This window comes from Drosophila gunungcola, unplaced genomic scaffold (genome assembly GCF_025200985.1).
Source record: "Drosophila gunungcola strain Sukarami unplaced genomic scaffold, Dgunungcola_SK_2 000016F, whole genome shotgun sequence".
Lineage (NCBI taxonomy): Eukaryota > Metazoa > Arthropoda > Insecta > Diptera > Drosophilidae > Drosophila > Drosophila gunungcola.
In genome coordinates this window covers 1555805-1581425 of record NW_026453199.1, presented here as the reverse complement: position 1 = coordinate 1581425, position 25621 = coordinate 1555805, and the positions used below count along the sequence as shown (strand labels likewise).

At 39.8% G+C, this 25621-nt stretch overlaps 1 pseudogene; it reads right to left on the bottom strand.

The window, feature by feature from the left end:
- Positions 1–921: 921 nt before the first annotated feature.
- LOC128263710 (uncharacterized) lies at positions 922–24002 on the bottom strand (annotated as a pseudogene).
- Positions 24003–25621: the final 1619 nt, after the last annotated feature.

The window sequence follows — 25621 nt, the reverse complement described above, 5'->3', positions numbered from 1 at the left end:
CCGTTTTTTTTATAAGGATTATCTATATACACATTTTCAAGATATGGATCGAGCGAGCGTAGTTGGAAATATTCTGGATTTAATAGCTCAGTTCATGGCCTGCTAAAATGATCTTCATCCGATTTTAATCTTCTTAAATTACTATTGTGTGTTAAATCAACAAACTAGATCAGCGGTCGGCACACATGCAATAACATTTTTTAAATTAATTTATTAGGGAATGCAAAGGTGGCATTTTTTTCTAAATGTTTGCTGAGATGGGTGCTAAATCAACAAGATATATTATATTACCATATTATAAAAATACATTATTTAAACATTTTTATGATTTTATTGGGTTTTGTTTGTGAAAATCAGTTAACCCATTTGTGTGGCAAAATTCAAATACATAAGGCATTTTTTGAAAACTTTATTTAAACAAGAGAGAACGCTATAGTCGAGCTGATCGACTACTAGATTCCCGTTACTCAGCTAACAAACTTCAAAATAAATATTCTCCCACAATCGGGTTATGGTTTAAAAAGTCTTTTTTTTACCTCTAAACACGACTTTTTTCAAACCTACGCCATTTTGTTAGTTCGAGTATTTCTTTTTTTGTAGCCTCGGCCAACACATAGTACCGTTACATCTTAATATTATTGTAAAACAAAAATCTTTAAATAAAGTTAAAAACTTACCTAATTATGTGCTAAAAATTTCAAAACATTCAATTAAGTACTATCTATACAAAAAATCTGCGTTTTTTCGTGGGTTAAACTGGTATAGACGCTTAAGATCGAAATTCCCAATGCCAGAAACAAAAAACACTTATGTCATTTGTGAATTTACTTTTCTTAAGAGAATTATGTATGGTAAGATAGCGATATCGAATTAGTTATTTTTTTTGTTTTACTTATTTTATTTTTTGCAGATTTTTTTTGTTCATTTTGTTTTGGCATGTTTTTAGAAAAAATAGTTATAAAATTATTACTTTTAATTATCTCTCATTCATTTTAATGTTGTATGCGACTTAGGCTATTCTAGGTCTGGTAAACAATAATTGTTGTACTATACAATGTAATAGTTACGATTAAACAGTAACAAAAAAAGCAGATGAAAGAAACAAATTAACAGTTTCTAAAATTGTATTGCGCTCCCATAGTTTTGGCCGTTTACCGTATGCACACTTATCTAACTGTGTTTTGTACGCATTTTATAGCCTAAAATCTAATTGATATTGTACGTCGTGTGATACGATAGTTTTTCGCCAATAAGTGGCTTTGGACAGCCCCTTCATCAATTTGTGCTTCTAGTTTCTTTTCCGTTTTGGCTTTGCGTCGATTAATCCAAGGCATAAAGCTCCAAAGACTGGCTCCGGCCAACAGCGTTAAGCCAAGAGCGTGGAAGAGAGGATTATAATCATTGACCGCCTCGAACCAGTAGTTACATAGTGGAGGCCCAACCAACTGAAGCAAGTCATTAACGAACAGACTTATGCCATAGGATGAGGTTATCGTTCTGTGCCTAGCATGTCTGCCGTGATAACGGCAGTAATTCCCACGTAGATTCCAGAAGCGAGGCCAAAAACTGCGCACCAGAAGCATACCGAACTGTAAGACCATGCAAAGGGTAGAAGCGCAAGGAAAAGACCTGATATTGACAAGCCGCCAACGAAGTACCAGGTCTTAGCTATGTATCCCATGTCCGAAAGTGCTGACCCTCCAATACGTCCAATTAGATCAGTGGCAGAGACAATTGAAAGCAGATACGCAGATAATGATTTGTTAAAGCCCCTGGCTTCTCCAAAACTGGGCAGCAAAATAATAAAGTTTGTGTAACTGATGGCATTCGTCGAATTCGACATTAATATGACCAAGTACATCGGGTCTTTTAAGAGGCTTAAATCGAAAAACTTTGACCGTGCTGAGGTTAGCGCTTTGTCCCTGGTTTCGACATCAGTCTGTGATCCATCTGGCCCGGTCGAACCGCCTGCAACGCCAGTTCCACTACTTGTGACTGACCGAAGGGAAAAGTGCGAGGAGTATTCCTTCGGCTGGAAGGACAATGTGCTGCCGTGATATGGTGTGCTGACGTATAAAAAACTGCTGGTTGAGGGCGAGCGTTTAGATAGCCGCGACTTTGACAAATTCCTTAAAGTAAGCTTGTTCGAGCTTGAGTGGTCCTCGGGTACAGCGTACAAAGAAGACTGCGAATTTAATTGTCCAGGTGTAAATGTCTGATTGCGTTGGGGTAACCTCACCGGTGTACTAATCTTTCGAGATCGAGGCTGAAACTCGTCTCCAGGTTTTGAGTAGCTTTGGACAACCGCTGCGGAAGCACTCCGTACAAACTGTAGCTTTTCATCATCGGGTAGGTACAGTGGCGATAGAGGGGAGTTGTAAGGTAACAACTGCTTATCCGCTTGCTCGATATTTGTTGTAGACACGTCTACATTTTCGAACTTCATCACAATGCCAATGTCTTCCTCTTCGGGAATGTCCTCTAAGGCCTGCCGTGTACGTCGCACTCGTACCATGTGCTGCTCAACAGGCTCATAGAAAAGAGCAGCTACAAATACGTTCAGGGTAATGCCGCCTATGATAAGACAGGAGCCGTGATAGCCGTAGGTCTCAAGTAGACAGCGTAGAAGGGGCGGTAGAATTATGATGCCCAACTCGCTGCCAGAGATGCACAGGCCGTTAGCCAAGCCGCGAAGCTTTGCAAAGTACGACGTTACGATTTAGACTGTGGGTGGAAAAGAGAGCCCAGCACCAATTCCTACCAACACGCCATAGCTGAAAAAAAAAACATGAAACAATTTGGAGCACATATCTATGGCGCCATATTTACCTGACATACAAGAACTCAATTGATGATGCCCAGAAGAAGAGTATCATTCCCAACGAAGCAGAGGCCCCACCAAGAAGGGTGACTGTGCAATACGAGTACTTCACAGATAATATGCTGGAAACGGGACCTGAAATATGCCTTACATAACTATAAAGATGGGCTACTGAGCACTTGACTAATGCTGAATAAACTTACCCAACGAACTATAAAGAAAATAGCACAGCGCCGGTATCCAGGAGGCCTTTATGGGCGAAGAGTTGAAAGCTTCGGTAAACTCCGAAAATAGTACTCCAAAACTTTTGATGGTACCAGGGATAAGAATGTTTGTCAAGCACGAACCTAACAGTACAAGCCAGCCCCAACCGCCATCAGGCGGAACAAGGTCATATTCTCTATCATCCTTTTTGTTGAGTAAACTTACTGTGAAAAAAAATTTATTTGTAATTTAAAGTAAGCGGCTTAAAAAAAAAAAAACTACAACTATGGTTTTTTATTGCAAAGAAATCGGAAAAAACAATAAAAGTTATACCCTTGCAACTATTTTATACACAAATTAAAAAAGTATATTCAATAATAAAATTACTAAACTCAAAATTTCAAAATATTTTTAAGCATGCAGGTTATTTTTAATGTATTAATTTATTTTTCAATATATAAAAAGAAATAATAGCCATATTTTCATTTTTTTATAACTAAAAAAACGTAATTTGTTTTGTAAAACTAACTATGATCTTAATAGTTAATAATTTTACCCTTATTTTTATACCCTTGCAGAACCTATAACGTATATATTATATGTTCTTGATCAGCATCACTAGGAGAGTTGATCTAGCCATGATTCTTTGTCCTTCCGTTTTCTTCAAGAAATAGTATTGGTTAGATATTCGGGATTACGGTTTTAATTTTTTTAAAATAGGACGACTATATCATATATCTTCCATTGGAACAATCAAAAATAAAAAAAGAAGGGAAAGTTTCTTTCAAAATAAATATTCCTCCAAAAAATGTGGGTTATGTCTGGCGTTATTTGCCGAACTGCATTGACAATACTACAAGCAAGGGGCGAGTAGCAGCCCACCCCCGCTACAGCGACCCTATCTTATGCGTATCAGCGGCAGAGCACACATTAACAGTATAAATCCACATTGACAAGCTTCCCCGAGCAAATTGCTCAAACAAATTAAGTGCGAGCATTTATTAGTATGTGTGCTCTCCGTTGCTCTCCGCTGCTTGTTACGCAGGAACTCCGTTTTTCTAATATGCAGTGTCGTCATAACAGAACATAACTGCAAAAAATATTCTTAAATAATAGCTCGATTTGGAATTTTGTGTCTACCGATAGATATGACTAACAACTAAGGTCTAAAATGTCTCAAAGTGACTTTAATTTGAGGGTGTTAGAGTGGGCGTGGCTCCGTTTTGAAATAAACTTGTACTGCGTAGGAATTACTAGAGTCTGCAAATTAATTCTGTTGTTGTTTGCTGTTTAAAAAAAATAATTTTTTTGTTTAATTTTTTTGGTGTTAAACCTTTGTTTACTTGACTTAAGAGTCTTAACTTAAAACTTATACTTTTTTATGGAATGTTATGTTTTTGTGGGATAATTTTGTTTACAGTTTGACAGCACAGCTCGGGACTTTTTTTATTGTCTTCGAGCGGCGAAACAGGAGATGTTTAACTAAAGTGGGGTTTTTTTTTTACAAACTAAATGAGGAATGGGATTCAATTCGCTAAACAAAGTAGTTAAAAATTAAAATCGAAAACTCTTTTATAAACAAAAACACGTGCAGACGTGTTTTCGATCGCTCTGCCAGTGTGTTTTTAAGCGAAATTCTTAAACTTAAGTAAAAATAAAACAAAAATAAAACTACAACTGTTCAGTTCCTGAACGAAAATCACATCGACGTTATGTTGCTAGAGGAAATGTACCTTACAAGCTATTATAACTTTGAAATACACGTTCTACGGATCCGATCATCTAGATGGCAAAGCCCACGTCGGAACCGGCATCTTAGTAAGGCTTGCAAGAATTTTTGCAAGCTAAAGCGACAAAGCTACAACTGGGCAACAGCAATCTTGCCGCTGTCTATTGCTTAACTCGCTTTACAGTCTCTGAAGGCCAATTAATTGATTTCAACAATTCACTTCAAGATCGCTTTATATCACAGCTCTAATAAAAAATGTAAAATGACTTCTTAAATTTTAAATTAAGGGGTGGTTCTAATTCAAAATTATTAGAAATTCTTTATTTATTTAAAAAAAAATTTAACAGGCCATTTTTCAAAGCGGCGTCCTGGACCCTATGGAACGCCTTTACCCTTTAAACGCGTTTATCTCAAACCCAGATTTTTTGATACTGCGAAAAATCTCATTTAACAAGAAAGGAAGCAAGCTTAGGCAATTCGAAGTTTTTATATTCTTGCAGATATTGCAAAAAAAAAATATGTCTTCCTAAGTCAATCGTTGCTATAGCAGCTAATATCGATTTCCGATTTGAATAAATTTAAAAGCGTAATTCTGAATTATTATATCATTACTAATACATAAAAAATTAAAAAAAAGTTTAAAATAGAGAAGTTACATTTTTATTTTCATTTATTTTTCTATAATATTCTGGTTGTTCTCATGAGAGCTATTTGATAAAATAGTCAGATTTAAATAAAATTTTAATCGTAATTCTGAATTAACAAACCATTAAAGTATCTCGCGACAATAAAATTTAAAAACAGTAAAGTTATATTTTTGTCCCCTTTTTACGCCGATTGCTGGGAGCTATATGCTTAAGCTGTCCGATCCGGATCGTTCCGACTTATCTACTACCTGCAACAGGTAGATAGCTTCAAAACTAAAAGACTTTCCTAGTGATGCTGATCAAGAATATATATACTTTATAGGGTCGGAAATGTCTCCTTCACTGCGATGCAATCTACTGCCTAAAATTATAGTACCCTCTGCAAGAGTATAAAAACGGTTCATCTTGTTTTTTCGTCTTGCAAACATTTTTTAATGAAGACGTATATAAAAGCTGTTTGTATCCTTTTTTTTTTTTTTTTTTTTATTAACTTTGCTTTATTTATTGAATCTTCTCTTAGCTTTGAGACTAACAATAAGTTTTCGAATCTTAAAAGTTAAACATTAACTAACAGTGGACTGTAATTTTGGTTGCGCGTCCCTCAAGTTGGTCGCTGGGTAGGTAAGTCATTGCGACGAAGACGGGATTGGTTGCACAACCTTGTTAGACCTCTTGCAAGGTGGTTGGGGTGCAAAGATAGCTTGGTGAGGTACTTATCCTTTTGTTCTGCGATAACTGCTTTGACTGGTGGGATGTTCAAGTCACGATGTATGTTTTCGTTGCGAACGTACCACGGTGCCCCGGTGATCGTTCTCAGGATTTTTGATTGAGCCCTCTGAATTATGTCGATGTTGCTATTGCTAGCATACCCCCATAACTGGGAGCCGTACGTCCATATAGGCTTTAGTACTGAATTGTACAGCAGGACTTTGTAGTCTAAGCTAAGGGAAGATCGAGCGTTGATGAGCCAGTGTAGGCTACTGGCTTTAAACTTTAAGTGTGTTCTTTTGGCTTCAATGTGCCGGCGCCATGTGAGTCTTCTGTCGAGATGTACTCCTAGATACGTTACTTCGTTTGATTGCGGAAGCAGGGTGTTATTTAATGTGAGGGGTGGGCAGTTTTGCCTATTCAGGGTGAAAGTAACGTGCTTGCATTTTTGTTCATTTACTTTAATTCTCCAATCAGATAGCCATTTTTCAACGTCGGCCAAGTGAAGAGCTAGTTGCGCAGTTGCTTGTATTGGACATTTTGAACGGCTGAGTATAGCTGTATCATCAGCAAAAGTAGATGTTGTCAGTCGACTGCTTGTCGGGATGTCTGCTGTGTAGAGGACATATAATGTTGGCCCGAGCACGCTATCCCCCAGCCAAAATAGAAAAATCGTCAGATATGGCAGTGTTACATCTCACAGCAAATTTTCTGTCGTGTAGATAAGACTCTAAAAGTTTGTGAGTGTTGCTGGGAAGCATTGTCTTGATCTTGTACATTAGGCCTTCTAGCCAAACTCTATCAAACGCTTGAGAGACGTCCAGAAATATGGCGGTGCAGTACTCACGTTTTTCGAACGCGTTTCGAATTTCTGATGTTATTCGGTTACCTGCTCAATCGTTCCGTGTTTTTCTCGAAATCCGAATTGGTGTGATGGAATTCCATTCTGGATTCGTAGATATGTGTTTATCCGAGTCAATATGCATTATTCAAAGAGTTTAGATAAGCATGATAGTAGGCTTATAGGTCTGTACGATGTGGGGATTGTGGGGTCTTTTCCTGGCTTCGAAATCATTATAATAATTGACTTTTTCCATCGTTTTGGAAGGTGGCCATGTTTAGCGATGGCATTGAAGATATGTGTAATGGTGCGAACGGCACAATATGGAAGCTCCGTGATCATTTTAGGGGTAATGAGGTCGCAGCCTGGAGATTGTTTCGGGTTCATATGGTTTTTGATGATGCTAACGATTTCCAATGGGCGAAACTCGATTGGCTCATGGTGAAGCTGGGTGTCATATGCAAAAGTCGGCAGAGTGAATGCATTGGTGGCAGGATTTGGTTGAAAGACATTTATAAGGTGGTCGGCGAATGTGCTGGCTCTATCTTTATCGCTGCGCGCCCAGCCGCCTGACGGGTTTCTAATAGGCATCACGGTTTCTTTCGGTGAGCTAAGAAATGGGTGGGCTCTCAATAGTGAGTGTTTTGAGCAAGTTGATGACAGTTGCTCTATATAACGGCGCTGGGCATATGATTCTTCTTGTTTTAGAGCTTTAGTTAGTTGCCGTGAGGCGTATTTCAAGTTCTGCCTAGCATATGGCGATCTATAGAATTGCCACTCCCGACATACGCGCCGCTTTTCTAGGACAAGCTGTTCGATTTATAGATTTGTCTTCTTTTGCTTGCATTGAATATTTGAGGTTTGGGGTGTGGAAACTCGAGCCGCAGTGACGAGTACGGACTCCAGTGTAGTTACAAAGTTGTCTATGTCAGCTTCGTCGTTGAGGCGAGGACATAGCTTAATATGTGAGCTAATATATTTTCTAAACTTGAACCAGTTGGTTTTTTGTGAGGTCAGGTTAAACTGGTGTTCTAATGTTCCTGGTTGTTGGAGAAGATGAAATGAGACCGGCGAGTGATCAGATGAAAGATCCGAAAGGCATTCGGCGCTTATAAGATTTTTGGGAATATTTTTGGTTATCGCTAAGTCAATAAGATCGGGTAGTTTCTTTGGGTCTGTCGGCCAGTATGTTGGTCTACCAGAAGAGACATAGTCAAGCTTGTTGTTGGATTTTATGATTGCATTGTAAAGCTGCTTCCCTTTTGGAGTCACGAGGCGAGATCCCCAGTGTGTGTGTTTGGCATTGTAGTCTCCTGCTGCTATAAAATGGTCACCTAATGTGTTGAAGAACTGCAAAAACTCATATTCGGTTATATTGAAACGAGGGGGGCAGTATACGGCGGCTAGAGTTAGTTGGTTGCCGGTAATCAGTTGTATGCTTATAGATGTGGCCTGTAGATAGTTTTTAGCAGTTTTGTTATAATAGTGGTGCTTAATACGACTTCTGATTAGAATGCCAGTCCCACCATGTGCTTTACCGTCCGGATGATTTGTTCCATAGAATGAGTAGCCTTATTTGAAAATATTATCTGTTTGTAAGGTGTGTTTCTGAAAGTAGCATTACATCGATGTGATTGTTGAGTAGAAATTGAGTTAACTCAAGTTTGTGCTGTGAGACGCCGTTAGCATTCCACGTAGAAATTCGTAGGGACGTCATTATTTTGGTTGTTGTGAGACCAGCATTTGAATCAGAAGATTTTGGTTTCGCATTAAATCTTGCATAGTTGTGCGCATAAACGACATAAACTCCATTAGGCTTTGTTGCAGGCTAACTATCATTGCTTCAAAGTTGCTTTGTGTCTGCTCCGTTGGTTGACGTTGTTGAGTCATGTTGTGTTCTAGACATGCTGCTTGTGGAAATGAAGTTTTAGATACAGGAGGAGCCAGTCCTAATTTTAGAGCGCTTGCAAATGTCACATTTTTGTTGATGGTTACGGGTCCTAGTGAGGAGCTGGGTGCAGTCGAAAGGAAGACTTCAGGGTTTGATTTTGATGCTGTGAGCTGTGCGTTGTAGGAGCGGGCAGTGGTTCCTCGTTGATGGATGCGACTTTTTAGCTCCTTGTATATTGGGCAACCTCTGTAGTTGGCTGTATGATTGCCGCCACAGTTGCCGCACTTTTTTACATTGGAGTCGTTTTTGCTCGCTGGGCAGAGTGCTGAGTCATGAAGGTCTCCACAAACTACACACACTGGGCGTAGTGTGCAGTATGACTTTGTATGGCCATATTCTTGGCAGTTCGTACATTGCACCGGCACATTGCGCTTATGTGGTTGCTCTACTGTGATTCTACGGTGGAGAAGGAACTGAAGTTTGTATATGGGGTGCACTTCGTTTCTATTAAGGGGCTTAGTTTCCGGTTCGAGCTCTATCTTGAAGAGTGGTTGCGGTTTCCTATCCCTGTTCAAGATATTGAAGACTGTCTTAGTGTTAAAACCTTTGTCTTGTAGTGCATTTTTTACTTCTTCAGGTGTTACATCGGATTCAATTCCTTTAAGTACAACTTGCAGACCCTTGCTGCTTTTAAGTTGGTACGTGTAGAAGTTCTTTTTCTTGTCATTAAGATATTTAGACAACACTCGGTAATTGTCTTCGTTCTTCGTTTGAACTTTTGTTTCGTGTATGCTGCCCTTCACAAGGGGAATTATATGGAAGTTATCTTTTCCAATAAGCTCAATTATTTTGTTAACAAGTGCATTGCAGCTTTTCTCCCGGATGTATATTGGGGGGGGCTTCGGTTTCTCCTTCTCAGCTTCGGTAGCTTCGTCTACCTCTTCGTCAGTAGCGTCTTCCAAAATTTTAAATCTGTTTGTATTAATGGGCGTTTCAGTCTCAGCTGAATTGTAATTGGCACGGGTTATTTTTCGCTTAGAATTTAGGGGGCTCAGCTTTCTTTTGATTTGGATGTAGCGATCCATACCAGTCTGCACAGCCGGCCTTTTATTTTCGTTGCTTATTGTGTATTTTTCGGGCAGCGCAGCGAACGCCGTTTTTGTGTTGGCTACGGGTTTGTTTATCGATGGCGAAGTTGCTGGTGATGATAATAAACGGTTGGTCGATACCGTTGCTGCTGTTGTTGTTGTTGTTGTTGTTACCGTTGCAGTGGTTAAAGACACTGCTGTGCTACTTATTGCTGATAAGCGTAGGTCATACATGCATTGCATACATGCATTGGAGTACACTCGGCACTTTTTGGCTTTAGAGACATCGATGGTAGCGCGGGAGAACAAGAGCGCGCTCTCTCGCTCGTTACGTTCAAGAGGTCAGTCGAACTGGGGGTGATTGACCGCGTATTGTCTGGGTTTGCATAATTTTCGGTTGCAGTAAACGAGAAATATGCATTATTTCTGATCGATGAGAGCCGTCTCTCGTCTTGCTCGCGCTGACGTTGCATGCGGATATCGTTTTGACTCATTGTCTTCACTTTAATTATAGTCTGCGTATATTAATTAATTAATTAATTAATATGTGTGTTTGCGATTACATCGCAAGAAGCGTCTTTTCGCGTTGTAGTAGGTTGGTTAGAAACCAATCTACCTATTTGTGCCCGAGGGTCTTTGCGGAATTTGATTATTTTCGATTTGCACTTTTCCAATTATCACTTTTTGAAAGCTTGCACAAACTAAGCACGGTCCGACAACACGTCCGATCGCGGCGACAGTCTGTGTGAAAGTCCTAAAACCGATTTTTTCTATGTTCTTTCATGGCCCACAAATAAATTCCGAATTTCGCTTACTTTTTGGTCGTTTTTGGTAAAATTAATAGCTTCGGAGAAATAGGGTTTAAAATTTATACGTTTTAGGAAATTTAACCTGACTACTCGTCGCAGTTCAGTCGCGTTTTTCGCGAAACTTTTTAAGTTGAAACCGCCATATTCTGTGTTTATAATTGCAAAACCTTTTTTTTGTTGTAAGTGTTCTTTTAAAATTCATTTTTTAATTTGTACAATTTGTAACACCCAGTGGACAGAAATACGATAGTAAATATATATCGTAAAATGATATAAATCAACGAGCGTAGACGGAAGGCTCGCTTAATGTTCTCAAACAGACTTACAAAAGAGCGTTTAGTGAACTAATAGCAATCCATAATATTTCACCTTTATGTGCTTTTACTCACTTTTAAGCTCGTTTGCGATAATTATGCGAGATTTTAAGCAACGCTCTTGATAGCCCACAGTGTAAATGTCTTTAAACAATACACATTGGGAAGCTAAAGAATGCTGAGTTCAAATCCCAGCGTAGAAGAAATAAGAGTTTATTTAACCTTTTTGTGCTTTTTTTAATGATATGTTTTTTAATTTAATTTATGATCAAGCTGACTTTAAATTATTAGCTAATAAAAGCCACTTTGTTTTAAATATTTTAATCCTTATACGGCTTTAGCGCAACCTGCTAAAACGTCTACAAATCCAAACGTCTTATGTTCAAAACGGGTTGGGTCTACTTGGTCCGTAAATATGTTGTTTTCCTTTAAATTTATTTATAATTACAGAGAGTTTTATGAGATGCATAGAGAAGGTGTCCTCCGAGGCCGTCAAATGAACAAACAAAATCAAGTCGTCAAAAAATATTACTTTTTAATTATATTTAATATTAAAGTTAACACCGGCCAAGCGCTCTCTTCCCTTCACCCCCGTCTCGTCTTCCACAACACTCGACGGCGTTTCTTCCCTTTAACCTCTTAACAACGCACCGACGGCCACACAGCGACAACCTTAAATTCAAGTGGCCGCACCACGACAACTTGCACTGAAGTGGCCGCTGAGCCAGAGGACCGACAGCGCCAGCGACAGCAACAGCGAAGCAGGGATGCAGCGACAGAGTCGGAACGTCAGCGACGTCAGAACAACAGCGGCAGCGAGGGAACGACAGCGGCAGAATTGCAACGGCAGCAACGTATCAGCGGAAAAGAGCTGCCCGCCCGTTATCTGCCGCAGCTATAGCCGCCGCTACCTCTACTCCTCGCAGGGCCCAGGCAGAAGTGCAGCGCGTGCATCTGGAGCGCAGCAACACTTTGGGCGGAGAAACCAAAACCTCTGCCGTCGGCTTTGGTATTAACGCTGCAATACGCTGATGACAAGGCCACTCCGACTTCTATTTAATAGGCAATTCACTTGGCACCATCACCCGAATCGGACGCATTCTTGTATTCTTGAACCATAATCAATTGATTCAAGCTCGCGAAAGTGGGACCCGGAAATTTTGGGATACCCCAACAAGAAAAAAAAGAGAAGTAAATGCTAAAAATAGCAAATACATAAAATTACTAAAAAGGTGAATCTAAAAAACGAAAAATTATTTTCCATGAAGGAATTGAAAAAGAAAATTAAATAAAATGTGGCGTTGTGTACGAAATAAGAAATGTGCGAAATACAAATACCCGCCCCGGTGGGGATGCTGCCTTTCAGATCTGGCATTCCCCACGGGCGTAAAAAGTTGTAATAAATAAAAAAAAGTCAGTGAACCTGCCGCAGCGATATGTCCACGCACTTTGCGGTGTGTCGTATTCGCGGACCCAAAGTGCTGCGATAAGAACGCCATAAAACGATAAAAGGGCCCAACACAAACTTTTGTAGTACATCAAAACACACAACCCGATTAAATTTAAATTAATTTAAATTTAAGAAAAAATTTTACTTTCGCCTAAATTAACTAAGTCCGAAAATATAAATATGGAAGAGGTGAAGAAAGTTTTAAAACGGTCCTGACTACCCAGTTGGTAGAAATGATGGATGAGGTTAAAAAGGTGGGAAAGAGAGTAGGTACCCTTGAGTCCGAATATGAAAAAGTAACACAGTGGCAATTACCATTACCGCACCCACGCACTGGGTGCGAGCTAAGCTAATCGTCGGCCGTATCAGATTGCGTAAAAGAGTTACGTTTCTTGGATAAATAAGGCACAGTCCATTGTGAATGACTACGAAGCCTTTATATATTTCCGTCTTTATCTTAATTAGACAGAAAATTAGGGTAACGCAGATTTGGCGCTCATCACGTACGGAAATTACAAATGCTTTCCTTGCTGGTCAAAGACACAAGGCACTGAATGCATTTATAAGGGCTTTAGCCCCGACCGAATATTACCAAGAATCACGCGATGACCCCTACCACAAACATAATGATAATGGAAAAGAGGTAGAAAAACTGGAGGACGACTCATTTTAGGGGGTAGATTCAGATTCTCATTTGGAAAAAGTAAGACCCATCAGCGGAGAAGGTCAACCGATGCCTCTCTAGCGTACCATACACAGAGTATGGGACCAAAAATGGGGCTAAATGACATTTTCTAATAGACACTGGCGCTAAGAATAATTTGATTAGCCCCACAAATTCCGCCGGCTCAAAAACATTATCCACGCCATGTTTTGTCCAATCCGCTGGGGGTAATAATTTTCTAAACCAATGGGGAACAACACTGTTCTCACCTTTTTTGTACTTCCGGGACTAAAGTCTTTCAACGGCATTTTAGGAGACAACACGCTGAAAGCCTTAAAGCCCGGATCAAAAGGAAAAACGACCTGTTGACAATAACACCCAGTATTAAAATACGCTACCTGGCAAAAAAAATCATTAAATTTACATCCAATGCTAGAAACATCTAAGCTTGCTAAGGAAGCGTTAAGTGCACTTATTTACGAATATTCTAGGATCTTTGAGCCACTTTTGCTCGGAGAGGCCGTGGACTCGAGCGATAGGGCTGAGATTCGCACAAGCAACTCAGACCTTGTATACACAAAAAGCTATCCCTACCCTACCAACATGAGGGAGGAAGTTGATAGACAAAATGAAGAACTCTTGCGGGATGGAATCATCAAACCATCAAAAAGTCACTATAACTAACCGGTTTGGACAGTTCCAAAAAAACCTAAACCGAACGGAGAGAAACAATACCGCATGGTCATCGATATTAAGCGCTTAAACGCCGTCACAATCGCAGACTTTTGTCCGATACCGGACATCAACTCCATATTGGCAAGCCTAGGAAAAGCCAAATATTTTACGACCCTCGACTTGAAATCGGGATTCCACCAACTTTACATGTTAGAATCAGATACCCCGAAAACTGCATTTTAAATTTTAAACGGCATGTATTAGTTTCTTAGTCTTCTGCTTGGTTTAAAAAACGCACCAGCAGAAATTCAGAGAATGATCGATGATGTATTAAGGGAACACATTGGCAAAATATGATACGTGTATATCAACGATATAATGGTCTTCAGTGAGGACTATGACAGCCACTGTATTTGACAACCTGGAAAAAGCCAAACTCCAGGTCAACTTTAAAAAAAAAAACTAATTTTCTTTAACACATGTTGAATTTTTGGGTAGAGTAATAGAGGGTGTCATAGAAAAGTGACATTAGACAACCTTCGATCGTATTTGTATGGTGCTGGTTCTATTACGATTTACACCGATCACCAGTCATTAACATTTGCACTGGACAGTGAAAATTTTAACGCCAAATTTAAACGCTGGAAGTGCCATATCGAAGAATTGTGAACTAATTTACAAACCTGGGAAGGCGTATATAGTGCCCGATGCTCTTTCACGTGTCACAACATATGTAAATCACTTGGGCTCTGACACAGCCTCCGAGACAGATTTCATAGCAACAATTCATAGCCATTTAATTCACCATTTCGAAGCCCCGATTAATGCCTACCGAAATCAGTAAATTTCTATTCAGATGTGTCCGATTATTTATGCAAACACCCACATCCTGGATATGTGCGCAACACTATACCAACTAACGACCACACCCCATCAAACCTGGTAGATTCCCTTAAGACACTACTTATAACTCCGTCAAACCTGCTGATACCAAAATTTCAAATTATAAAAGATCCGCATATAGCAACGCTTAGTAGCAGATATCGGCGAATATCGATAGCTGTGAGAGAGAAATAGACGCACTTTTGTGTAGCTCCGCTTTAAACACCGAAAAACACATTAAACTCGGCTTAAAAAAATTAAAAACTGCTTACGGCAGCTGCATAAATAAGAGTATAACACATTAAAGTTCTTGTTGCCCGGAATAAATCGGCTTTAAGCAGTAAATCGCTTCTTAATAAATCCACAATTTTGAGTGCAACAACAAACCAATAAAGAAACAGTGCATAGCAAAACAGAGCACAGAGACAAAACACTCAACACATCAAAACACTCAACTCAAGCAAAGCGACTTAGGAAGGAAACTCACTCCGATCTGAAGGGAGCCCGTGACTCTGATGTTCAACTGCTTCACACGATCGACCTCCGATTTTCCGAGCTAAAGGAAAGTCTTGCAGGGGAGATCCGTGATGGCGAGGCACGTATAACCGGCACTCTGGAAGAAAAATTTAAGTTAATAGCAGCTGACTGGAACAAACTTTCACTGAGAGTCACTCAATTGGAGAGCGAGGTGAGAGAGATGGGGATGCTGAGGTAGCGGGTCCAGGAGCTGGAGGCGAAACTGTCAAAAAACTGCCAGGATCAGCGCGTTGACGAGTTGGAGGCAAAGTGGGTGGCCTCCTGCAACGCACAGGCGGCGTCTGAAGTCGCCTGTGACTTGCGTTGGCATGGGGTCCCACAAGTCCAGGGGGAAAATGTGAAAGCACTTTTTCACGCACTGTGCATCTCTCTCAAACTGACCCCGCCGCCTAAAGTACGTACGATTTTTCGAATGCGACCGCGAAAACAGTAGTGGATCCAATTATAGTTATTAAAATGGAACACGTGCATGATAAGGCGACACTGCTGCGTGCGATTGGGGCATACCGAAAAGAAAACAAAACGCAACTGAGCTTAAAGCTCATCGGCCTAGACTCGCCAGCGTTTATATATATAAACGAACAGCTGACCAAAACAAAATATGAAATTTTCAAGCTGGCGATGCATCTCAAGAGTCTGAAGCGCCTAACAGCTGTTTTCTCTCGCCGTGGAGATATCTTCGTAAAGGAGAGAGAGGGAGCTGCGCTGAAAGCTGCTAGTTCTGGGACATTAAATGATAATTCATTTCGCACCTAAGAGGCGCTTATATTTATATTCCATTGTTGTGAAATTATTAGTAATTTTATTATATTTATATAGGATTAGTACCAGTCGCATTAATTTTAATTTTATTTTGTTTCTTGGTGTGGTGTGTCTTTATGTCATAAATATTTATAGACTGCGAGCGCAGCTAATATTTCAATTAAATAATTTAAAATGGGTGACAGCAACAACAATAACATAAATCCAAATCGATCGAATAGTCATGCGATGTTAAGGATTCTCGGAAAGAAGAGAGCTGGTCTTAATGTGTGTCATATAAATGCGCAAAGCCTCACACGAAAAATTGAAGAATTTAGATACCTCTTTATCAATTCGAGCGTAGATGTTATATGTGTTTCTGAAACTTGGTTTGTTCCTAATTTATGTGATGTTTTAGTTAAATGTGATGGCTATAATTTGCATCGCTCTGATCGTGATAGTCATGGGGGTGGGGTTGCAATATATGTTAGTAAAAAGTTATGTTCCACGTTTATATGTAGTGCAATTGAATACTTATTTATAGAAATAAGATGCCAAAGATAAGCTACTAATTGGGTGTATATACCGTCCTAACTGCCGGATTGACTATGAACAATTTTTAAACATCATTCCTGACGTGTCAATTAATTATTCAGACGTCATTATAACAGGCGATTTTAATATCGATATTTTAAGGGAATCCCACCTTGCAGAGGACATGAAATCGCTGGGGATGAAGTTGGTTAACTTTGTGTCCCCTACCCATTTTACCAAAAGTCGCAACTCGCTTTTAGACTTATTTTTTGTGTCTAATACAGACAAAGTATATACATATGACCAACTTATTGTCCCATCGTTTTAAAAAAACACGACCTCATATAATTGACTTACGCACTTGACCTACAATACCTTGACCATCCAATAGTTTTTAGGGACTTTAGAAATATCAACTATGACCATTTGGACTCAACCTTTAATTTGTGCAATTGGACTGACATATATTCCCTTTCCGAAGTTGACGAACAAGTTAACCTTTTACAAAAAATATTTGTTATTTATATAACTGTCTTGTACCTGTTCATAGCAAAGTTATTCGTGTTTCTGAAAAACCATTGTTCCAAAGAAACATCAAAGACGCAATATTGCAGCGTGACGGGGCGTACAATAAGTGGAGAAGGTACAGGACACCTCAAGCTTACGCAGTGTTCAAGTCATTGAGAAAAAAGTGACCAAACTTACTGACACCTCAAAGACATATTTCTATTCCCATAAATTCAACAACGCATCTTCCACTGCTCAGACATGGAAAATAATTAAAAACCTGGGAATATGCAAAGTTCAACCAAGACTTGTACAAGACATGAATGTAAATGAACTTAATAAAAAGTTCTTAAGCTGCACAGTACCTGAAATCACTGATTTTATTATTTCTATGGGAGCTATATGCTATAGACGTCCGATTTTGATAAAATTTATACCATAATTCTGAAATAATTAAACATTGCTATATGTCGAAGAACTAAACAAAAAATTAAAAAAACAGAAAAGTTATAATTTTTTTCATTTATTTTTCCGATTGTTCCTATGGGAGCTATATGCTATAGTCGTCCGATTTTGATGAAATTGAAACCGTAATTCTGAAATATTAACCATTACTATATCTCGAAGAACTAAACAAAAATTAAAAAACAGCAAAGTTATAATTTTTTTTCATTTATTTTTCCGATTGTTCCTATGGGAGCTATATGCTATAGTCGTCCGATTTTGATGAAATTTAAACCGTAAATCGGAAATATTTTACCATTACTATATGTCGAAGAACTAAACAAAAATTAAAAACAGCAAAGTTATAATTTTTTTTCATTTATTTTTCCGATTGTTCCTATGGGAGCTATATGCTATAGTCGTCCGATCCGGCTCGTTCCGACTTATATAACTATCTGAACCCACGATTTGTACCTGAAACTGTCTGTGGTATTAGATTTAGGTTTTTGTGTGTTAATCAGTGTGATGTCCTTCAAAGTATACTAAAAATTAAGAGTGACGCCACTGGGTCTGACAACATAAACCCTAAATTCTTAAAAATTCTGCTGCCAAAAATCCTGCCATACATAACCTATACCTTTAATACTGTACTGACAAAATCTACTTATCCGGACTGTTGGAAAGCGGCAAAAATTATTCCGATTCGTTAATCAAATAATGAGTACAGACCCATCTCCATTTTACCATACCTATCAAAGGTATTTGTGAATCTCATGGCTGATCAAATTAATAAATTTATGTCCGACAATGCAATGCTTACTAATAATCAGTCTGGTTTTAGGAAAAACAGAAGCTTTACCTCAGCTATTTTAAAAATTGCAGACGACATAAGGGAACAAATAGACGAAAACAATGTTACACTCTTAGTTTTACTGGACTATAGTAAGGCCTTCGATACAGTAAACCATAATGTCCTTTGTGCAAAACTACGTAATATGTTTATGTTTTCTAAAACTTCTGTCAAAGTTGTGTTTTCGTACCTACGAAATCGTCGTCAATCTGTTGTACTGTCTAGCGTTTCGTCTTTATATGAAAATGTTAATCGTGGTGTACCCCAAGGGTCTGTGCTTGGTGCCTTATTGTTTACCTTATATGTTAATGACCTTCCCAATGCGTTATCTGAATGTAATGTACACTTGTATGCTGATGATGTCCAAATGTATGTAAGTCGTCCTTTAAACAGAATAAATGAATGTATAGATGTTTGTAACAGAGAACTTGAACGTGTAAATGAGTGGGTCGGCAACAATGGGCTTGGGATCAACCCATCAAAATCAAAATGTCTTGTCATAAGTAAAAGAAAGATAATTTTTAACAATTTGCAGCCACTGAGTATGAATAGCACGCCACTTGAGTACGTTAATACAGCTGTAAACTTAGGTTTTACATGAAACAGAACTCTTACCTGGAATGATCATATTACAAAGTCTGTAGGGAAAACATAAGGCATAATAAGGGCATTAGCCGTAACTAAAAATTGCCTGCCCACCCATATACGTTTACTAATAGCTAAAACCTGCATTTTCCCAGCGCTATTTTATGGAGTAGAAGTTTTTTCAAACTAAATGAATGGATAAAGATGCGAAACTTAATTTTTCTGCAAAAAATTATTTTGCAAAAAGAACCTTCGTATCTTTTTGAAAAACTTCAATTTACATCCTCTAGAAGAGCAAATAATCTTACTTGCATAAGACCTAGATCATTGACATCCGAAAGACAATTTTTAATTAATGATATACGATCATGGAATCAGCTCCCAAACCATCTTAAAGATATAAGCAGTGCCACGCAATTCAAGATAAAATTATTCACACACCTTAAAAACGCTATTACGTAAATTAAAGTAAAAATAGAAGTCGACTTAAGTTAGTTTTTATGAAAATTAGTTTTAAGTTTAATGTAACAAATCAATATTTGCAAACTCTTAGTGACTAGCTCATTAATTTATAAGTTCCAAACTTGTAGCGTTAGGATGAAATTTTATAATAAATACAAATACAAATATATTATGTGATTTGTGGGTCGGCTGGCTATTCTTCCGTGACGTGGGGTCGGTAGATCGTGGTTGCCGCTAATGGTCCTAGCCGCAATTGTTAGAGATGGAGTCGGTGGGCCTCTGACATCAACTGTAGAAATACGTTGATTTGGTTGAGAGGGTAACTGCCCTCTTTCACCCGCTGGCCTTAAGACTCAGTCGGGGTATAAAATGAATAAGTCGATAACGGCGATCGCCGGAGTTTCAGTTGAAGAGCTTTGGCTCTTTATTTATTGGAATACAAACGTGAACCAAAATTAAGTTAAAAAAAAGTAACACATATGGCCGGATGCTCGTGGCATCTTTGCTGACCAAACACAAAACTGCTAAAGTCATACGATCGCTGGCCACCAATAGCATAAAGGCACGGCCCATAGCGTAGTACTTTGCTGGCTCAGAACTTGGAGACCATAAGGGTGGTACAATATTTGGGTGCCATACGTGCTTTCTTCTTAGCTATGTCAATCTGTTCCGAATGCAATTTTGAAGTAACCGCCGCGCAGTCTCTCTGTTTCGATGCGATTCGGTGTTCTTCTCTTTGCCGCCGCGCTTTTCACATTGCTTGTGTCGAATTGCAGCCGGATGCAATTAAATTGCTAACGAACCTGCCAAACCTACTCTGGCAGTGTGATGGCTGTTTTGTCCATAATGACTCTCACTCCAAAGTTGACGAAATCAACAATAGAGTTATTGAACTGGAAAGACAATATATGGATTTAAATACCAGATTTCTTAATGCCCTGCCGAAATTGTCTAATCATGTCGATACTATGCCGCGGAACCAGACGGCCATTACCACTGCAGCTCCAATTGCAGCGTTTCCCATTCCATTCAACTAGTTCCGAAATTTCTAACTTAGAGTTTCCTGATGTGAGCTCTGTTCCGGTGCGTAGGATGAAAAAGAAAATTCATAAAACCAAAAAGAAACGCCAAGTTGGACTGTCCCCTAGCTGTGATGCATTTCAAACTCTGCCAAGCAGAAATTATCTTCACATTGGAAAATTTCATGTTACCACGATGCCGGAGGCGTTGTGCAAATATGTGTCCGATAAGCTGCATATCCAAGTTAATACCGCTTTGTGCGATGATTACCAAACTTCTCGATGCTCAGATCGCGCTCTTCAAACGTACCAACAACAACATTTGGATACGCATTTGTTGTCCGTTTTGTGCACTTCGCGACAAATATCTGGTTCGGCTTTGACAATCATGCTGAACGCGCTCTTCGTTGCGCTTTGCTCCGATGGATATCTGACATTTCGGAGCTCTTGGGGTCATCTCTTCAGTTGCTCAAACTGTTCTCAGATCACTATCTGCATAAGCAAGTATCTACAAGGCTGCTTTCTTACTCTATTGATTATAGCTCATACGTGCCTGAGTTATTATACACCATATCATTGGCTTGGCTATCGAAGGCCGATCTACTAGACTGCAGGTATGCAATAGGCAACATTGGCTAGATTAAGCTGGCAAAGGTTCCGAAAAGTTTAAATGCTGAAGTGCAAATTTTAGGTATTTTTTCTGCAGCCTCTCAATTCTATTGATATGAACAACACCTGAAGGGTTCCAAATAAAGGAAGCATATTCCACTCTTGAACGCACAAATGCTGAGAACATTTGAGTATGGATCCTTAAAATGTATAGCGTTTCTTTTGACAAATCCGAACATTGCATATGCCTTTGGCAGAATATGTTTTATATGGTTAATAAACAAAAATGTACTGTCGAAGAGGACCCCAAGATCCATAATCTCAGTTATTAATAACATATGTAGAAAGAATATTTAAGATACATGTACTAAGCGAACAATATAACATTTATTTAGTTTGAGAGGCAAATTGTTCTGAATACACCATAAACTGATTTTGTTCAAGTCCGATCGTAGCAAATAACTGTCATTTAAGGAATTCACTGTCATGTAAATTTTAAGGTCATCTTCATAAAGAAGATACTTGGCAGATTGAATGCAGAAACAAATATCATTAATGAAAATAATAAAAAGCAAAGGACCAAGAGAACTGCCTTGAGGAAGACCAGAGGTTGCTTCATAGAAGTTAGAAACAAACCCGGCGACTTCAACATGATAGGATCGGTTTGCCAAATTATAAGGTAAGAGCAAGGAGATTATCCTCCCCTGGCCAAGTCCGGCCATAACTTTAATAGTGTGTCGCTTGCAATATTATTATCGACTTGTTAATGATTTTAACAATGGCTCACCAAAGATATCATAAAATGCTCGCAAACGATCCGTTGTTAAGCTATCAAAAATTATACTTTCACTGCCACAAACTGAGCGTCTAGTGAATCGTTTTTGTAGGAATAAAATCAGGGCGATATGGTGGGAAGAGAATTTTCACGAAGAGACGATAACTCAAGGACACTTTGAAAACAAATAGGGCAGTTGCCATCCTTATTCCCAAAAAATAAGTTATAAAAATGCAAGACTTATATTGTAAATATTTCGCGTACATCCGCATATATAAAGCTGGGTACATAGAAGACACACTTAAAGAGGACAGTATATTTCCTGAATATGTAGCCATTAATAATTTTTCACTTTTTTTCACTTGCCAGATCGCCAGTAAGTAACTATTATTTTGCAGATTTTTGCAATCTGACCGGATTGACAAAGATCTATTTATTTTTCTATTGAAAAAATTGGTCCCACTTAGGGCATCCCTGGATTGCCCATGTTACCCAGCTTGCGGCAGTCCTTCGTTTTCTGGCAACCGGGTATTTTTTGATTCATTTTGTGCGTGAATCAGCTGTTTGGCACCAGTGTTTGTACAAGTAGTGTTCGGGACCAAAGTTGCCAAAGACGATGAAAAAGGTGCCAACACAACACGCATTGCACAGTAAGAACATTACATTAAGGGTTAATAAGAACAAAAAGCTTTTAAACTATTCTAAGATAATTTACACTTCTAGCCATATAAAAACAAACAGAAAAGCGCTTGCTATGAAGAAACAAATTTTTTTTTCCTTTGTTTTATCAAATTCGTTCGGAAACTAGAACAGGGGCGGCGGATTTGCAAAACTTCAGTAGGTGAGAATCGAAGCGATTCTGAGGTGCCAACAAAAAAAAAATTTTTTAAAGTCAAATATGTTATTATTTACCAAATCTGTTATGTAATTATGTTCTGAAAACATCAAAGAATAAGGTAAAAATTTAATTTGCACTTTAAGTTATCGCAAGGTGATTTAAAAGAAATAATTTCTGTTCTTGCGGATCTGAATCCGTCAGCCAAATGCTTGGCGAAAAGTTGCCGTGAGTTTTTTGCGGAAGTTAACAGAAGTCCTCAAGAACTAAAGGGATGGTTCGAAGGGAGGCTTAGCTGAGGCGGGTCGCAGGTTGCGGATAGCGAACGTTCATCTGGGAAGGTAAGTTGTGAATAAGCGCAAGCAAATAAGCAACCCCAGACAAACAGCGGGTATACCGATGGAGGTATGCCGACAAGACGCTTGTTTGGCCGTCTTAACACCGTAGCCTTACACACCCCCTCCCTCACAATTACCTACCTCCACCCTATCCCCCCACATCTCACCTCGGTGCCGGACTAAGATGTCATTCGACCCGTGCCGATAGTCAGCCTGGCTGGGGGCCCGAGTTAACAAATAGCCCAGTCGCAAACGGAGGGTTCAGGCAAGTGGCGACCGTCTGTCCTAACTACGCCTTACCCGGGTACGGCGGATCTCTGCCCGGGCGGACTGTATATTTCTCCGCAACTCGTGGGACCCCATGATGAAGAAAACAAGAAATATAAAAATATAAAAATCCCGCAGGATATCCTTGCAACCGGTGTACCAAGACACTTTGAGGACAGATCCCTCGACGGCGACATACCCCAGGCGGCAGCGCACCCGCCTAGGACTCCACCAGCAGCTCTGGCGAGAAGACCTGCGCCGCAGGCATTCCCAGCCAGAGAGCGTGGTGTGCCAGCAGGAGCTACCCTGCCAGCACTCCCACCTCTCGCGTCTGATAGGCCTAAATCTATCAGACAGCTGAAGAAGCAGGACGCTCTTCCAGCCCTAGGACAGCCCGGAGGACTGGACGACCCCAACAGGCGTGACCTGCCAGGGTCGAAAATAAAGTGGTACCTTATGCAGGGCATGACACCGGAGGAGGCCTTGAAGAAGGCAAAGGAGCCGAGGGAGCAGCCGGCATTGGGGGCAGCACCGGCTGACAAACGGCTGAACACCAGCCGGACACCACCATCAGATACCCCGAAGAGGTCTAGGCACGGCACAGGGGCTAGTGAGACGTCCTCACGGGTCCCTTGGCAAGAGGGGCCTAGCACATCAGCAGCAGCAGCGGCAGAAAGGGCAAAGGTGCAGGCTAGGAAGATACCTTCCCAGCCCCGCCAAAACCAGCAGCCGACAACCGCCGGAGGACGACCCTCCAGCTCGGCACCACCGGTCATCGGACCCCGTCCGACATACGCGGAGGCTGCCAAGAAAGCCACGCTTATCAGGGTGGCAATACTCCCGGAGGGTTTCCCGGCGACCAGCCTGACCTCAGAGGAACATCCGGGCTCCAGGAATCGGTCATGGACGAGATGCTCACGTCAGCGTGGAGCGGTCCGGTCGGACATTTGTTACTAGGGTACGGGAAGAGATGCTAGACATAACTCTGGCAACCAATTCATTTAAACCCCACATTAGGAACTGGCGTGTGTCACCAGAAGAATCCATGTCCGACCACAGGACAATTTTGTTTGAGGTAGCCTTCAATACAAAAAGATGTAACCCTAAAAGAAACCCCAGGAAAACAAACTGGGACAAATTCAGGTCAACTCTTTCCAACGAACCGTCAGGATACCCTAGACATCCCTTGGAATTAGATAGAGCGGTAGACAACCTAGGTCACGAAAAAGTGAATGCCTTTGAAGACAGTTGTCCTCTAGGCAGACAGAAGCGGGAAACAGACGCAACATGGTGGAATGCTAGTCTTGAACGACTACGAGTAGCCACTCGGAAGCTCTTCAACAAACCAAAAACTGATAGAAACTGGGAACTGTACAGGCAAAGCCTGGCGCTCTACAACAAAGAGATCAGGAAAGCCAAACGGGAAAACTATAGGAACTTCTGTGAGGCAATAAGTAACGTCAACGAGGGTGCGAGACTGCACAAGGCAATAGCTAAAAGTGCAACGGATAGTAGCTTATCCCTGAGGAAAGGGAATAGACCTTCACCCTAAACCCTAAATTCTTAAAAATTCTGCTGCCAAAAATCCTGCCATACATAACCTATACCTTTAATACTGTACTGACAAAATCTACTTATCCGGACTGTTGGAAAGCGGCAAAAATTATTCCGATTCGTAAATCAAATAATGAGTACAGACCCATCTCCATTTTACCATACCTATCAAAGGTATTTGAGAATCTCATGGCTGATCAAATTAATAAATTTATGTCCGACAATGCAATGCTTACTAATAATCAGTCTGGTTTTAGGAAAAACAGAAGCTGTACCTCAGCTATTTTAAAAATTGCAGACGACATAAGGGAACAAATAGACGAAAACAATGTTACACTCTTAGTTTTACTGGACTATAGTAAGGCCTTCGATACAGTAAACCATAATGTCCTTTGTGCAAAACTACGTAATATGTTTATGTTTTCTAAAACTTCTGTCAAAGTTGTATTTTCGTACCTACGAAATCGTCTTCAATCTGTTGTACTGTCTAGCGTTTCGTCATTATATGAAAATGTTAATCGTGGTGTACCCCAAGGGTCTGTGCTTGGTCCCTTATTGTTTACCTTATATGTTAATGACCTTCCCAATGCGTTATCTGAATGTAATGTACACTTGTATGCTGATGATGTCCAAATGTATGTAAGTCGTCCTTTAAACAGAATAAATGAATGTATAGATGTTTGTAACAGAGAACTTGAACGTGTAAATGAGTGGGTCGGCAACAATGGACTTGGGATCAACCCATCAAAATCAAAATGTCTTGTCATAAGTAAAAGAAAGATAATTTTTAACAATTTGCAGCCACTGAGTATGAATAGCACGCCACTTGAGTACGTTAATA